Below are 16,074 nucleotides of genomic sequence, written 5' to 3' on the forward strand. Positions count from 1 at the left end.
CCCGCAGCGGAAGGTCCTTGGTGGACAGCCAAACCCGCTGCCCAGGGCGGAAAGCGTGGGCAGGTCTTCTATGGCGGTTGGCCTGAGTCTGGTTGGTTCTGGAGGTCTGGATGAGGGTCCTCCTGACCTTGCTCCAGGTCTTGCGACACCGTCTCACATATTGGTTGACCGAGGGCACCCCCACGTCCTCCTCCTGGTCCAGGAACAGAGGTGGCTGGAACCTGAATTGGCACTGGAACGGCGACAGCTTGGTAGCCGATGACTGCAGGGTGTTGTGGGCGTACTCTGCCCATGGCAGCCAGGTGCTCCACGAAGTCGGGTTATCCATAGCCAGGCCTCGCAGGGTGGTTTCCAGGTCCTGGTTGAGCCTCTCCGTCTGGCCATTGGACTGTGGGTGGAACCCAGAGGAGAGGCTGGCAGTGGCTCCGAGGAGCTTACAAAACCCGTGCCACACTCGGGAGGAGAACTGGGGCCCTCGGTCTGAGATGATATCCTGAGGGAGACCAAAGACTCAGAAGATGTGAGTAAACATTAGTTTAGCAGTTTCAAGGGCAGAAGGGAGCTTGCACAGTGGTATAAAGTGGCAGGCCTTGGAGAATCTGTCCACTATGACCAAAATGACAGTGTTACCTTGTGACTCCGGGAGACCCGTGATGAAGTCGACTGCCACATGGGACCAGGGATGCCGGGGAATGGTCAGAGGATGCAGGAGGCCCTGGGGATGCTGTCATGGGTTCTTGCTTCTGGTGCACACCTCACAGGAAAGGACGAATGACCTCACTTCCTTCTCCATGCTTGGCCACCAGAAGCGTCTTCTCAGGAAGTCCAGGGTCCTTCGAGCTCCCGGGTGGGCGGTGAGAGGGGACGAGTGACCCCACTGGAGAACCTTGGCCCGGGCTTGATGTGGGACGTACAAGAGGCCCGGTGGCCCCGTCCCAGGACCGGGGTCCTGGCGTTGGGCTCGTCGGACGGTCTCCTCAATACCCCAGCGGACAGGGGCCACAATCCAGGACACAGGGATAATAGGCCCAACTTCGCTCTCCCTGTTGGTGGGAGCGAACAGCCTGGACAGCACGTCAGGTTTGGTGTTTTTGGAGCCGGGGCGGTATGATAGGGTAAAGTTGAACCGACTGAAAAACAAGGCCCACCTAGCCTGTCATGGATTGAGTCTCTTTGCTTGCTGGAGGTACTCCAGGTTCTTGTGGTCCGTCCAGACCAAAAATGGATGTTGTGCTCCCTCCAGCCAGTGCCTCCACTCCTCAAGGGCCAGTTTAACTGCTAGCAGTTCTCGATCCCCCACGTCATACCGGGACTCCGCAGAACTCAGGCGGTGGGAGAAGTATGCGCAGGGGTGCAACCTTCCTTCCGAGCGTTGAGAGAGGACCGCGCAGAAGCCGCTGTCCGAGGCGTCCACCTCGACGATGAAGGGTTGCGAAGGGTCCGGGAGGACCAGAATGGGTGCCATGCAGATGCGGTGCTTGAGGTCTTTTCCGCCTTTTCCGCCTGAGGAGACCAGACATACGATCCACCTGTCCCTTTGGTGAGGTCCGATATGGGCACTGCTACAGAACTGAAGTTCCTGATAAACTTGCAGTAGAAGTTAGCAAATCCTAAGAACTGCTGAACCTCTTTGACGGACTTGGGGGTGGGCCAGTCCCGGACGGCCAGGGTCTTGGCTGGATCCATCTGGAGTTGGCCCGTCCGTACAATAAAACCCAGAAAGGAGACCTCGGGAACATAAAATTCACATTTCTGGGCCTTAGCGAACAGATTGTTCTGTAGCAGCCTCTGGAGAACCTGGCGGACATGGTGGCGGTGCTCCTGCACGGTCTTGGAAAAGATTAGGAATGTCATCGAGGTAGACAAAAACGTACTGGGTAATCATGTCCCTCAAGATGTCGTTGATTAGGGCCTGAAAAACAGCTGGTGTGTTAGTGAGTCCGAAGGGCATCACCTGGTACTCGTAGTGCCCAGACGGGGTGTTAAAGGCAGTCTTCCACTCGTCTCCCTGTCGGATACGGATGAGGTGGTATGCGTTCCGTAAGTCCAATTTGGTGAAGACAGTGGCGCCTTGGAGCAGATGGAACGCTGTGGACATCAGCGGAAGGGGACAGCGGTTGCATACAGTGATCTTGTTCAGACCCCTGTAATCAATACACGGCCGGAGCCCCCCCCATCCTTCTTGCCGACAAAGAAGCCGGCACCAGCAGGTGAGGTGGATGGTTGAATGAACCCAGAAGCCAAGGCGTCCTTGATGTACTCCTCCATGGCCTTGCGTTCTGGCTGAGAGAGGGAAAACAGTCTTCCACGAGGAAGGGTAGTCCCAGGGAGCAAGTCGATGGCACAGTCGTAGGCACGGTGCGGAGGAAGAACAGCGGCCCTGTTCTTGCTGAAAACTTCCTTGAGATCTCAGTAATCTGTGGGAACTTGAGATAACTCGGTGAGATCAGGAGGCTCGGCAGGAGACACAGGAGAGCTAGAGAGCAGACAAGAGGCATGGCACGCAGGGCCCCATTCCACAACCTGGCTTGTTACCCAGTCTATGCGAGGGTTGTGGCGGGTAAGCCAAGGAAGGCCTAGAATCACTGGGAACTCTGGTGAAGGAATCAGGTGCAGGGATATTTCTTCCTTGTGACCTTGAGACTGGAGGAAGACTGGAGAAGTTACTTGGGTGACTCTTCCGTCACCTAAGGCTTGGCCATCCAGGGCAGACACAGACAGTGGGACTTCAAGAGGTGCAGTCGGGACATTGATACTTTGGGCGAAGTGAACATCCATAAAGTTTCCAGCCGCCCCGGAGTCTAACAAGGCCTGACAAGAGTGGACGGACTCACCCCAGGAGATGGAGACCGGGATGTAGACTCCTTGGCCAGGGAGTTCAGGAGAGAGGGTAGGCCCCGTCACAACCCTCCCTCGGCTGGACGGGGCGGTCCTTTTCCCAAGAGCTCGGGACATGATGCTTGGAAATGGCCAGGCTTGCCACAGTAGATGCAGCACTTGTCCCTCCTTCTGCGCTCCCTCTCAGCTGCGGAGAGACGAGTACGGCCAACTTGCATGGGCTCTGGACAGTCACTGGAGGAGATAGACGGGCTCCAGGTCAAGGCAGTGAGGCCGGGGAAGCTCAGGACTCGGTGGCGCTCTCTAATCCTGTTGTCAAGACGAGTAGAATGTGAGATCAGAGTTTCGAGGTCACTTGGGCATCCGATAGAGGCCAGGCCATCTTTGATAGGGTCAGACAAACCATGGTGAAAGGCTGAAACCAGGGCTGCTTCGTTCCATCCGCTGACAGCTGCGAGCGTCCGGAATGCGATGGCGTAGTCCGCGACGCTTCCTTCTTGCCGGATGGACATGAGCTTCCTGGCTGCGTCTTTACTGGTGTCTGCCTGATCGAAGACATGAAGCATCTCCTCCATAAACAACTTGAAATCAGAGTACTCGGGTCCCTGTCTCTGCCAAATGGCCATTGCCCAAGCTCGTGCCTTACCAGCTAACAAGGTTATCACAAAGGCAATCTTGCGGCGATCCATAGTATAGGTAGGAGGCTGAAGCTCAAAGGTGAGTTGGCACTGGGTAAGGAACTCCCGGCACTCACCGTGCTTGCCGTCATACCTCTGTGGTGCAGGAAGGCTGGGTTCGCGAGGTGAAGGAGACAGCGTGGCGGGAGGCACTGGAGCGGTTGCAGATGGTGGAGCAGGAGCCAGATCAGGATGAGGAGATGCGGGCAGAGGAGTCAGCTGTGCCAGGGTTTTCCCAATTTGCTGAAGCAGTACCTTGTGGCGAGCAAGGGCCTCACGTTGGCTCCTAAGTGTTCGTCCATGAGTGTCCATGGTAGCTCCGAAGTGTGTTAAAGAAGCCATAATTCGTTGAAGACGCCTCTGCTGAGTCGGTCATGACGGAGGCTTTCTGTTAGGGTTTTGCTGGGATTCAAACCTGGGTCGCTGGTGTGATAATCCAGTGCAATCCCCACTAGGCCACCAGGGGGATGACTCAAGTGCAGAGGCGTGAGGCGAAAGTAGAGTATCAAAAACAGTTTATTTACACTATATACAATCCAATGGAAAAAACAAAAAGAAAATCCAAAAGCTCAGAAGATAAACCAAAATAAAAATATCCAAAGGTTAAATGTCCAAAAACAAAAGGAAAGGCAAAATGCTGAACGCTCAGAAGATCAAAAAGGTACAAAGTCCAAAGACAGCAAAAAATATCAAAAACACAAAGGCACAGGCAAGATACGTGAGACAGAGGAAACTAGCACAAGACAGCATAGCATAAAGACTCCGTGACAAGGGAACAAACAGAGGGGTATTTATACACAAAACAATTAAGGAACAGGGCGGGGCAGGAAACAGGCAATCAAGACAAACACAAAACACAGTGGTGGCCTCTAGAGGCCAAAACAAACATGACAAGATAAACATAACAGCGGCCTCTAGAGGCCAAAACAGTCCCAGTCCTAACAGCCGTTGCCAGCTAAAACTCTATAGTTCAAAGAAGAAGCCGTACCTAAACATGATCCAGAAGCACAGACGTCTCCTCTGGGCCAAGGCTCATTTAAAATGGACTGTGGCAAAGTGGAAAACTGTTCTGTGGTCAGACGAATCAAAATTTGAAGTTCTTTATGGAAATCAGGGACGCCGTGTCATTCGGACTAAAGAGGAGAAAGACGACCCAAGTTGTTATCAGTGCTCAGTTCAGAAGCCTGCATCTCTGATGGTATGGGGTTGCATTAGTGCATGTGGCATGGGCAGCTTACACATCTGGAAAGACACCATCAATGCTGAAAGGTACAATGCCTTGCAAAAGTATTCATACCCCTTGAACTTTTTCACATTTTTCCACCTTACAACCACGAACTTAAAAGTTTTTTATTGAGATTTTATGTGATAGACCAACACAGAGTAGCACATAATTGTGAAGTGAAACGAAAATGATAAATGTCTTCAAAGTTTTAAACTAATAAAAATCTGAAAAATGTGGTGTGCATTAGTATTCAGCCCCCTGTACTCTGATACCTCTAAATACAATCCAGTGCAATTAATTGCCTTCAGAAGTCATCTAATTAGTTAATAGAGTCCTACTGTGTGTAATTTACTCTCAGCATAAATACACTTGTTCTGTGAAGGCTTCAGTGGTTTGTTAGAGAACACTGAAGAGCAAACAGCATCATGAAGACCAAAGAACTCACCAGACAGGTCAGGGATAAAGTTCTGGAGAAGTTTAAAGCAGGGATAGGTTATAAAAAAATATCCCAAACTCTGAACATCTCAAGAAGCACTGTTCAATCCATGATTCAAAAATGGAAAAAGTATGGCCCAACTGCAAACCTACCAAGACATGGCCATCCACCTAAACTGACAGAGCGAACAAGGAGAGCACTGGTCAGAGAAGCAGCCAAGAGGCCCATGATCACTCTGGAGGAGCTGCAGAAATCCACAACTCAGGTGGGAGAATCTGTGCACAGGACAACTATAAGTCGTACACTCCACAAATCTGGCCTTTTTGGAAGAGTGGCAAGAAGAAAGCCATTGTTGAAAGACAGGCATAAGAAATGTAGGGGACACAGCAAACATGTGGAAGAAGGTGCTTTGGTCAGATGAGACCAAAGTTGAACTTTTTGGCCTAAATGCAAAGCGCTATGTGTAGCGGAAAACTAACACTGCTCATCACCATGCACACACCATCCCCACTGTGAAACATGGTGGTGGCACCATCATGCTATGGGGATGCTTTTCTTCAGCAGGTACAGGGAAGCTGGTCAGAGTTGATGGGAAGATGGATGGAGCTAAATACAGGGCAATCCTGGAAGAAAACCTGTTGGAGGCTGCAGAAGACTTGAGACCGGGAAGGCAAGTCACCTTCCAGCAAGACAATGTCCCTAAACATACAGCCAGAGCTACAAAGGAATGGTTTAGATCAAAGAATATTCATGTGTTAGAATGGCCCAGTCAAAGTCCAGACCTAAATCCCATTGAGCATCTGTGGCAAGACTTGAAAATTGCTGTTTACAGACACTCTCCATCCAATCTGGCTGAGCTTGAGCTATTTTGCAAAGAAGAATAGGCAAAAATTTCAGTGTCTAGATGTACAAAGCTGGTAGAGACATACCACAAAAGACTTGCAGCTGTAATTGCAGCAAAAGGTGGCTCTACAAAGTATTGACGCAGGGGGGCTGAATACTAATGCACATCACATTTTTCAGATTTATATTTGTTTAAAATTTTGAAGACCATTTATCATTTTACTTCACAATTATGTGCTACTCTGCGTTGGTCTATCACATAAAATCTCAATAAAAAACTTAAGTTTGTGGTTGTAAGGTGGAAAAATGTGAAAAAGTTCAAGGGGTATGAATACTTTTGCAAGGCACTGTATATCCAGGTTCTAGAGCAACATATGCTCCCATCCAGATGATGTCTCTTTCAGGAAAGACCTTGCATTTTCCAACATGACAATGCCAAACCACATACTGCATCAATTACAGCATCATGGCTGCATAGAAGGGTCTGGGTACCGAACTGGCCAGCCTGCAGTCCAGATCTTTCACCCATAGAAAACATTTGGCGCATCATAAAACGGAAGATACGACAAAAAAAAGACCTAAGACAGTTGAGCAATTAGAATCCTACATTAGACAAAAATGGGTCAACATTCCTATCCCTGAACTTGAGCAACTTGTCTCCTCAGTCCCCAGACATTTACAGACTGTTGTAAAGAGAAAAGGGGATGTCTCACAGTGGTAAACATGGCCTTGTCCCAACTTTTTTGAGATGTGTTGTCATGAAATAAAAAAAAATCACCTAATTTTTCTCTTTAAATGATACATTTTCTCAGTTTAAACATTTGATGTGTCATCTATGTTCTATTCTGAATAAAATATGGAATTTTGAAACTTCCACATCATTGCATTCCATTTTTATTTACAATTTGTACTTTGTCCCAACTTTTTTGGAATTGGGGTTGTAAACTCTAACAAGATGTGGGATTCTGGTCAACTTCCAACAGTATGGAAACATGCAACAGTAGTGCCTGTTCTAAAACCAGGGAAAGACCCATCTGACCCTTCTAGTTATAGACCACTTGCGTTAAAATCACAAGTATGCAAAACCATGGAACAAATAATCATGGTAAGATTAAATTCATCTCATCTCATCTCATTATCTCAAGCCGCTTTATCCTTCTACAGGGTCGCAGGCAAGCTGGAGCCTATCCCAGCTGACTACAGGCGAAAGGCGGGGTACACCCTGGACAAGTCGCCAGGTCATCACAGTAAGATTAAATTACTTTTTCAAAATCAGTGGTCTCTTTTCTCCATATCAGAGTGGATTCTGTAAAGGCTGTAATACAATGGACTCAGTATTATGTTTAGAGTCTGATATTAGAAAAGCACAGACTAATAGAGAGGTATAGTTGTTAGGGGTGGTTGAGGTGTGGTGAGTTAAGGGTTAGGGTTAGAACTGGACCGGGAAAGAACTGGGAACCAGAGGTTTAAGCTGTGACACGTGAAAAGTGGGGTCAATACGTCGCATGGTGAGTGGTAATGCCAGTCTGATGGAACATGGATTGATTACCTTGCTGATGAGGAAAGGTCCTAGGTACCTGGGAGCCAGCTTGCGGGAGACGGTTCTGAGTGGCAGGTGGCATGTGGAGAGCATGACTCGTTGCCCCACCCGGTAGGTGGGTGCCTTAGAGCGGTGTTTGTCAGCCTGCCTCTTGGATGCTAGGGTGGAGCGAATGAGTCTTCGCCGGGCCATTGCTCATGTCCTCCTGCAGCAGTGTATGGAGATCTGGGCTGAGGGTACAGCGACCTCCTCCTCTTGGTTGGGGAAAAGTGGTGGTTGGTAACCTAGGGAGCACTGGAAGGGTGAGAGACCTGTGGCAGATGAAGGAAGAGTATTATGAGCATACTCGACCCAAGGTAAGTACTTACTCCAAGAACTGGCATCCCTGGACGCTATGCAACTGAGTGCCACCTCCAAATCTTGGTTCGCCCGTTCCGCCTAGCTGTTGGTTTGAGGGTGGAACCCTGAGGAGAGGCTACAGGAGGCCCCAATGAGTTTGCAGAAGGCCCTCCAGAACTGCACAGTAAACTGAGGACCCCGGTTGGAGACGATGTCAGTGGGGAGTCCGTGTAGGCGGAAAATGTGAAGGATGAGTAATTCGGCGGTTTCTTTAGCTGTGGGAAGCTTGGGCAGAGGGATGAAATGGGCTGTCTTGGAGAAATGGTCGATAACTGAGGATGCATGTGTTGCCACCTGAGTTGGGGAGTCCTGTGACGAAGTCCAGGGCAACGCAAGACCAGGGTCAATGAGGAATTGGGAGGGGTCTTAGCAAGCTGGCGGGGGGGGGGTGTTGATTGGCTGTCTTGTTCCGGGCACATGCGTCGCAGGCTGCCACAAACTCCTGGACGTCTTCCTTGATGGATGGCCACCAGAAGCGCTATTGGATGAACACCAGGGTTCGAGCAGCTCCCGGGTGACAAGCCAACTTGAAGCCATGATCCCACTGCAGCACCTGGGTTCGCACAGAACAGGGAACAAACAGATGGTTAGGTGGTATGTTGCTTGAGTTACCTTCACCGGGGTCCTGCTCCAGGACCTTCTGCACAAGCATCTCAACCTCTAGAATGGTGGCTCCCACCAGGCAGCATGGAGGAAGGATGGTCTTGGGTGGCTTGGACTCCTTTTGGTGGGAAAAGAACATCCTGGACAGGGCGTCGGGTCTGCTGTTCTTGGAGCCTGGGCAGTAGGAGAGCCTGAAGTTGAACCGGGAGAAGAAGAGACCAATGGGCTTGACTGGAATTGAGACGTTTGGCAGACTTGAGGTACTCCAGATTCTTATGGTCAGTCCAGATTAGGAAGGGGAGATCCGACCCCTTGAGCCAGTGGCTCCACTCCTCCAAGGCTAGCTTGATGGCCAACAACTCTGTCACCAATGTTGTAATTATGTTCAGCAGGGGACAGCCGGCAAGAGAAGGAGCAGGGGTGGACCTTGTTATCGCTGGCCCTCTGGGAGAGAATGGCTCTGACCCCAGACTCAGAAGCGTAGACCTCCACGATGAACTGTTTGGTCGGATTGGGTATGGTGAGAATGGGTGCTGTGGTGAACTTGTGCTTGAGCATGGAGAAGGCTTTCTCTGCTTCCTCCCCCCACTTGAACTTGGTCTTAATTGAGGTCAAGGCAGTGAGAGGTCTGGCCACCGTGCTGAAGTTGCAGATGAAGTGCCTGTAGAAATTAGTGAATCCCAGGAAACACTGGAGCTCTCATCGTGAGGATGGGGTAGGCCAGTCTGCGACTGCCTCAAGCTTGAGGGGGTCCATCTGGATCCTAGCCAGGGAGATGAACCCCAGAAACAAGCCAGAGCTCTGATGGAATTCACTCTTTTCCACCTTGACAAACTTGTTTTCTAGCAGGCACTGGAGGACCTGCCGGATGTGGCCCCGATGTTCCTTCAGGGAGCAAGAGAAGATCAGGATGTCATCCAGGTACACAAAAATGAAGATGTTAAGAAAGTCCCTTAGGACGTTGTTGAGGAGTGCCTGGAAGACTGCAGGCACGTTGGTCAGGCCGAAACGGACCACGAGGTACTTGTAGTGGCCAGTGGTGGTGTTAAAGGCCGTCTTGCACTCGTCCCCCTCCCTGATCCTGATGAGATGGTGGGCATTGTGCAAGTCCAACTTGGTGAATATCTTGGCTCCCTGGAGGAGTTCAAAGGCTGTAGACATGAGCGGTAGGGGATAACGGTTCTTGATGGTGATGGCGTTGAGACCTTGATAGTCAATGCAGGGGTGGGGCAACTTGTCCTTGTTTTCCACAAAGAAAAATCCTGCCCCTACTGGGGAGGAGGAAGGGCGGATGATCCCAGCTGCCAGAGACTCAGAGATGTACTTCTCCATGGCTTGCCTTTCAACGGGAGAAAGAGAGTAGAGTCGCCCTTTGGGCGGCGCCATCCCAGGCAGGAGGTTGATTCCACAGTCATAGGGTCTGTGAGGAGGGAGGGATACTGTTTGGGTCTTGCTGAAAACAAGTCTTAAGTCCAGGTATTCCAGAGGCACGTGAGAGAGGTTGGGAAACTCACTGGCTGAAGGCTGCGGTAGTTTGGTGGGAGGCAGAGCAGAGTTCAGGCAGGAAGCTAGGCAGGAATGGCTCCAGCCTAGGATGGTATTATTGGCCCAGTTTAGGTGGGGGTTGTGCTGCATTAACCAGGGTAATCCTAGGATGATGGGTACATGGGGGTTGTTCATGACATGGAGTTGGATGGTTTCTGAGTGGTTACTGGAAATCCTCAGGGTGAGTGGGGCGGTAAGGTGGGTGATGGTGCTTAAGCCGGTGCCATTGAGTGTCAGGACTGAGAGAGGGACGTCGAGGGTGAGTAGCGGAATTCCCATACGCTTGGCAGTGGCAGAGCAGATCAGGTTCCTATCCACCCCTGAGTCAACAAGAGCCTGGAGATGGTGATGCTGGTTGTTGTGGATGATGACAGGGCGTAATGGTCGATCAGCAGGGGGCTGGTTCCGAGTGTTGCCCACCAGGGCCCCTCAATTCACTAGTGGTCTCGTTCCCTTTAGTGGGCAGGCTCGGCAGATGTGTCCTCACTGACCGCAATAGAAACAGGCCCCTGTGCTCCACCTGCGCTGTCGTTCCTCCGCTGACACCCAACCCCGGTCTACCTGCATGGGTTCAATGGACACGGTGGGGGGTGGAGAGGAGGTGAAGCTGGGGTGGTTCTTCTCTCTCCTCCGTTGCTGGACCAGGGCATCGATGCAGTTGGCGAGGTCCATAAGACTGGAAAGGTTCGACGGCAGTTCCCACGATACCAATTTGTCCTTAATGGCGTCAGACAGGCCGTGCAGGAACACGTCGGTCTGGGCACTCTTGTTCCAACTGCACGATGTCACCAATGTCCAGAACTTGATGGTGTAGTCCGAGGTAGACCGGGACCCCTGCCGCAGCTCCATGAGCCCTCTAGCCACCTCCCAGCCGGACAGAGATCGGTCGAAAGTTCGCCTCATCTCCTCAGAGAAATCCCTGAAACAGGAACAAAAGGGTGCATCGGCATCCCAGACCACTGTTCCCCACTCTCTGGCCTTGCTGGTGAGGAGCGTGATTGTATATACTACCCAGGAGCATTCTGTGGGGAAGGCCAGAGGTTGCAGCTCTAGGCTCAAAGAGCATTGAGACAGAAATGATCTGCAAGCACCTGGTCCTCCATCATAGGGCTGAGGTGCTGGAAGTCTTGGTTTGCAGAGAAGAGCAGTGGCAGGAGCTGAAGTAGGAGACGGCTGGGCAGGGGTAGGCACAGCTTGATAGCGCTGCATCTGTGTGGTGAGGAGGTTGAGTGAGTTGGACAGGGTGGTGAGGTTCTGGGAGATCTGCTGGAGGTCTTGTTGATGAGTCCCAAGGAGAGTCCCTTGCTGCTGGATGGCCGTTCTCAGACGGGGGAGTTCCACTGGATCCATGTTGGCCAGAACATACTGTTAGGGGTGGTGGAGGTGTGGTGAGATAAGAATCCACAAGCAGAACACAGACAGTAATCCAATAAATAAGGTGATTTAATCCAGGGAAAAGGGCGTGGCAAAAAGGTAAACAAACAGGACAAAAACAAAATGGCAAAATAGTCCAGGTAAAAAGAGACAAAAACTTGACAAAAACACAAGGCAGACAAGGACAAAAACGCTAGAGCAAAAAAAAAAAAAACAAGAAGAAAACCCTAAGTGCAAAAACCATGAACTAGAAAAATAGCTTGAGCAAAAACCATGAAATGCAATAAAGGCCCAGAAACAGCTGGAATAGCAAAACGAGACATTCTGGCAAAGTCTTCTTCTTCTTCTGTCGATTTATTGGCGGTTAGCAATCGATGTGTATTACCGCCATCTACCGGGCTGAGGTGTGATCTCAAGGGATATTAATCATTGCAAATGCCTGCATGAGGATAAATCAAAACTGAGCCTGTAGTCAGACCTTGAGCAGGTCACGTCTTAATTATATCACTGTTCTAATGAATGTTCAGATGTATGTGTGTGAGTGAAACCTTGGCAATGGTATACAATAATAAGATGTTCTTATGATATGATAACAATGTGCAGACAGATATCAAAGGCCATCCCTTAGGTCAGAGATAGCAAAGGGCAAGATGTTCCTGATAGAATGTTCAAAAAGATATCAATATTATGTCTCGAGCAATGTGTCATCACAACAGTACAGTACACAGTGAGACACAAGGTCACAGAAGAGTTCTAGCCTTCTAGCTGAAATAGTAAAATAGAATGGAGTAGAATATTAACAATATTAAGAGATGTATGCTTGAGTTAATCCTTGCTCTTCTTGACGTCTATTGGTGCTCAGAGGGCGGGCATGCTCTATCAGCCCTCGTCCCACCTCACCAGAGCTTAGAGAAACTCCGGCCAAATTGTCTAGAATTTGTGTAGAATGCTAAACCACAGCGATTCATCCAATCCCGTGGGTTTTTCTCGGGGTCTGGGTACCTTAACACAATTTCCCCTCCCATTGGTGACACGAAAGGACAGTCTCGAGATTAATTATTCTGTGTTAACTCATACAGACATGCACGAACTAATTCTTCCTGTGGTATTCTCCATGAGGATAAACCAATTCTTCCCGTGATGACCAGTCACGAGGATAAACAAATCGTCCCATGAAACCATTCATGAGGATAATCAAATCTTCCCGTGAAACCCTTCACGAGGATAAACAAATCTTCCCATGAGGATAAACAAATCTTCCCATGAAACCATTCATGAGGATAAACAAATCTTCCCATGAGGATAAACAAATCTTCCCATGAAACCATTCATGAGGATAAACAAATCTTCCCATGAGGATAAACAAATCTTCCCATGAAACCATTCATGAGGATAAACACATCTTCCCGTGAAACCCTTCACGAGGATAAACAAATAAACAAGTCATTGCAGACTGACTATACCAAAAAAATAAAATAAAATAAAAAATAAAAAAACCCCTAAATTCTATTTGCTAGTTGAGTGTCCTTTAAATACTGTGTTAGAGCTGTTACTGCTGATTGTGTGAATGGGTGACTTAATAAGTTATCTATAGTTACAGATTTTCTTAATGTTCTCCCCATCTTCTCTCTTTCACTGGAATACTGTGTACAGTGTATAAGAACATTGTAGAGCTCTTAGGTGTGGGTGGAGCACAGAGGACGGCAGGACAACGCTTCAGGTAAGAAATAGGCTTTTATTGCCAGACTTTTCAGTATAGCAACTGTTATATTCGGGTAAATACACGCACACACGCTGTGTTCTTGTCCCGGGAAGAGCTCTCCTCTGCTCTCCCTCTGCCTCCTTAAATAGGGCGCGGTACTGGGAAGACACACAAACACAGGTTAATTACCGTCAGGTGTAGTGATTCTGCCACTCACCTTCCCTGGCTCCGCCCTCCTGTCACAGACCGGCGCTTGACCACGCCCCCGCTGTCACATACTCCCACCGCCCGACTCAGGCCGGGCGCCCATCCGGCCCGCAGCCGACTCCCCCCCCCCCCCCCCCCCCCTTGACGGGAGAGGAAGTCTGCCACGACCATCTGCGCCCCCAGCCTGTGGACCACCTTGAAATTGAAGGGTGATCCGCGCGTTGGCATCTTTCATGCAGTGGAGCCACTGGAGGGGCGCGTGGTCTGAACAGAGGGTGAAAGGGCGCCCCAGCAAGTAGTAACGGAGGGCGAGGACCGCCCACTTGATCGCCAGGCATTCCTTCTCAATAGTACTGTAGCGCCCCTCACGCACCGACAGCTTCCTGCTGATGTACAGGATGGGGCGGTCCTCCCCCTCCACCTCCTGGGACAACACCGCCCCCAGCCCTCTGTCCAACGCGTCGGTCTGCAACACAAAAGGGAGAGAAAAGTCAGGGGAGTGTAATAGTGGCCCCCCACACAGTGCAGCCTTTACCTCAGAGAAAGCCCGCTGGCACTGCTCCGTCCACTGGACCGGATCTGGCGCCCCCTTTTTAGTGAGGTCAGTCAGCGGGCTGGTGACGTCCGAATAATTAGGTATAAACCTACGATAGTAGCCAGCCAGCCCCAGGAACTGTCTCACCCCCTTTTTGGTCTTGGGCCTCGGGCAGGCCGCAATCGCTGCTGTCTTATTAATTTGGGGATGCACCTGCCCGTTGCCCAAGTGGAAGCCCAGATACCGTACTTCCACCCGCCCAATCGCACACTTCTTCGGGTTGGCAGTGAGAACCGCCCGCCTCAGCGACCTAAGGACGGCCCTCAGGTGTTGCAGGTGCCGCTGCCAGTCGTTACTATAGATGATAATATCATCCAGATGTGCGGCTGCATAGGTGGCGTGGGGCCGGAGGACCCTGTCCATCAGCCGCTGAAACGTAGCGGGCGCCCCAAACAGCCCAAAAGGAAGTGTGACAAATTGGTGTAAGCCGAACGGTGTGGAAAAGGCCGTTTTCTCCCGGGATAATGGAGTCAAGGGGATCTGCCAATATCCCTTCGTCAAATCCAGTGTCGAGTAAAAGCGAGCCGTGCCTAGTCAATCGTGCAGCTCGTCAATACGAGGCATTGGGTACGCGTCAAATTTAGACACCGCATTGACTTTCCTATAGTCCACACAGAACCGGACCGACCCGTCGGCCTTGGGTACCAAGACCACCGGGCTGCTCCAGTCACTGTGGGACCCCTCGACGATGCCCATTTTGAGCATGGCCTGAAGTTCTTCCCGAACCACCTTTTTTTTATGTTTGGGTAGCCTGTAAGGGTGGCTACGCACTACCACCCCCGGGGGCGTCTCTATGTGGTGTTCTATGAGGTTAGTGTGACCGGGCAGGGGCGAGAACACATCCAAAAACTCGGCCTGCAACTGGGCGACCTCCGTGAGTTGGGTCGGGGAGAGGTGGTCTCCACAGGGGACCGGAGAGGTACGTGATGCCAATGTCCCTTTTTGAACCTCCGGCCCCAGCTCCGCCTTCTCCGGAACTACCGACACCAACGCCACGGGGACCTCCTCGTTCCAGAGTTTAAGCAGATTGAGGTGGTAGATCTGTAGCGCCCCCTCCCTGTCCGTTCGCCTTACCTCATAGTCGACGTCCCCGACTCGCCGTGTGACCTCAAAGGGTCCTTGCCACTTGGCGATTAATTTGGAGCTCGACGTGGGCAACAGTACGAGTACCTTATCTCCCGGAGTGAACTCTCTAAGGCGCGTGCCCTTGTTGTACAGGCGGGCTTGCCATTCCTGGGCCTGCCACAAATTCTCCTGAGTTAGGTGAGTGAGCGTGTGGAGTTTTGCGCGCAGATCCATAATGTACTGAATTTCGTTTTTACTCTGTGAAGGTCCCTCCTCCCAATTTTCTCGCAGCACATCTAAAATGCTGCGCGGCTTATGCCCGTATAACAATTCAAACGGGGAGAACCCCGTGGAGGCTTGGGGGACCTCTCGCACTGCAAATAACAAGGGTTCGAGCCATTTATCCCAGTTACGTGCGTCCTCACTTACGAATTTTTTAATTATATTCTTGAGGGTGCGATTGAACCGTTCAACTAAACCGTCCGTTTATGGGTGATAAACGCTGGTGCGGATCGGCTTAATACCTAATAGCCCATACAGTTCGCTCAGTGTTCGTGACATAAACGAGGTGCCTTGGTCAGTTAGAATCTCTTTCGGGATTCCAACCCGGGAGATGACGTGGAAGAGGGCCTCTGCAATACTGCGTGCTGAGATATTGCGAAGAGGCACCGCTTCCGGGTATCGCGTTGCATAGTCCACCAGAACTAATATAAAGCGGTACCCTCGTGTTGACCGATCTAATGGCCCAACGAGATCCATCCCAATTCTTTCGAACGGGGTCTCGATTAATGGTAGGGGGCGCAAAGGCGCTTTTGGAATGGCCGCTGGATTTACTAACTGGCATTCGCGGCACGCCGTACACCACTTATGGACATCGCCGCGAATCCCCGGCCAATAGAATCGGGCCATTATCCGGGCTAGTGTCTTATCCTGCCCTAGGTGTCCAGCCATGGGATTAAAGTGAGCCGCCTGAAATACCAATTCCCGGCGGCTCTTTGGAATTAACAGCTGTGTGACTCGCTCTT

Source organism: Neoarius graeffei, chromosome 12 (genome assembly GCF_027579695.1).
Source record: "Neoarius graeffei isolate fNeoGra1 chromosome 12, fNeoGra1.pri, whole genome shotgun sequence".
Classification (NCBI taxonomy): Eukaryota; Metazoa; Chordata; class Actinopteri; order Siluriformes; family Ariidae; genus Neoarius; species Neoarius graeffei.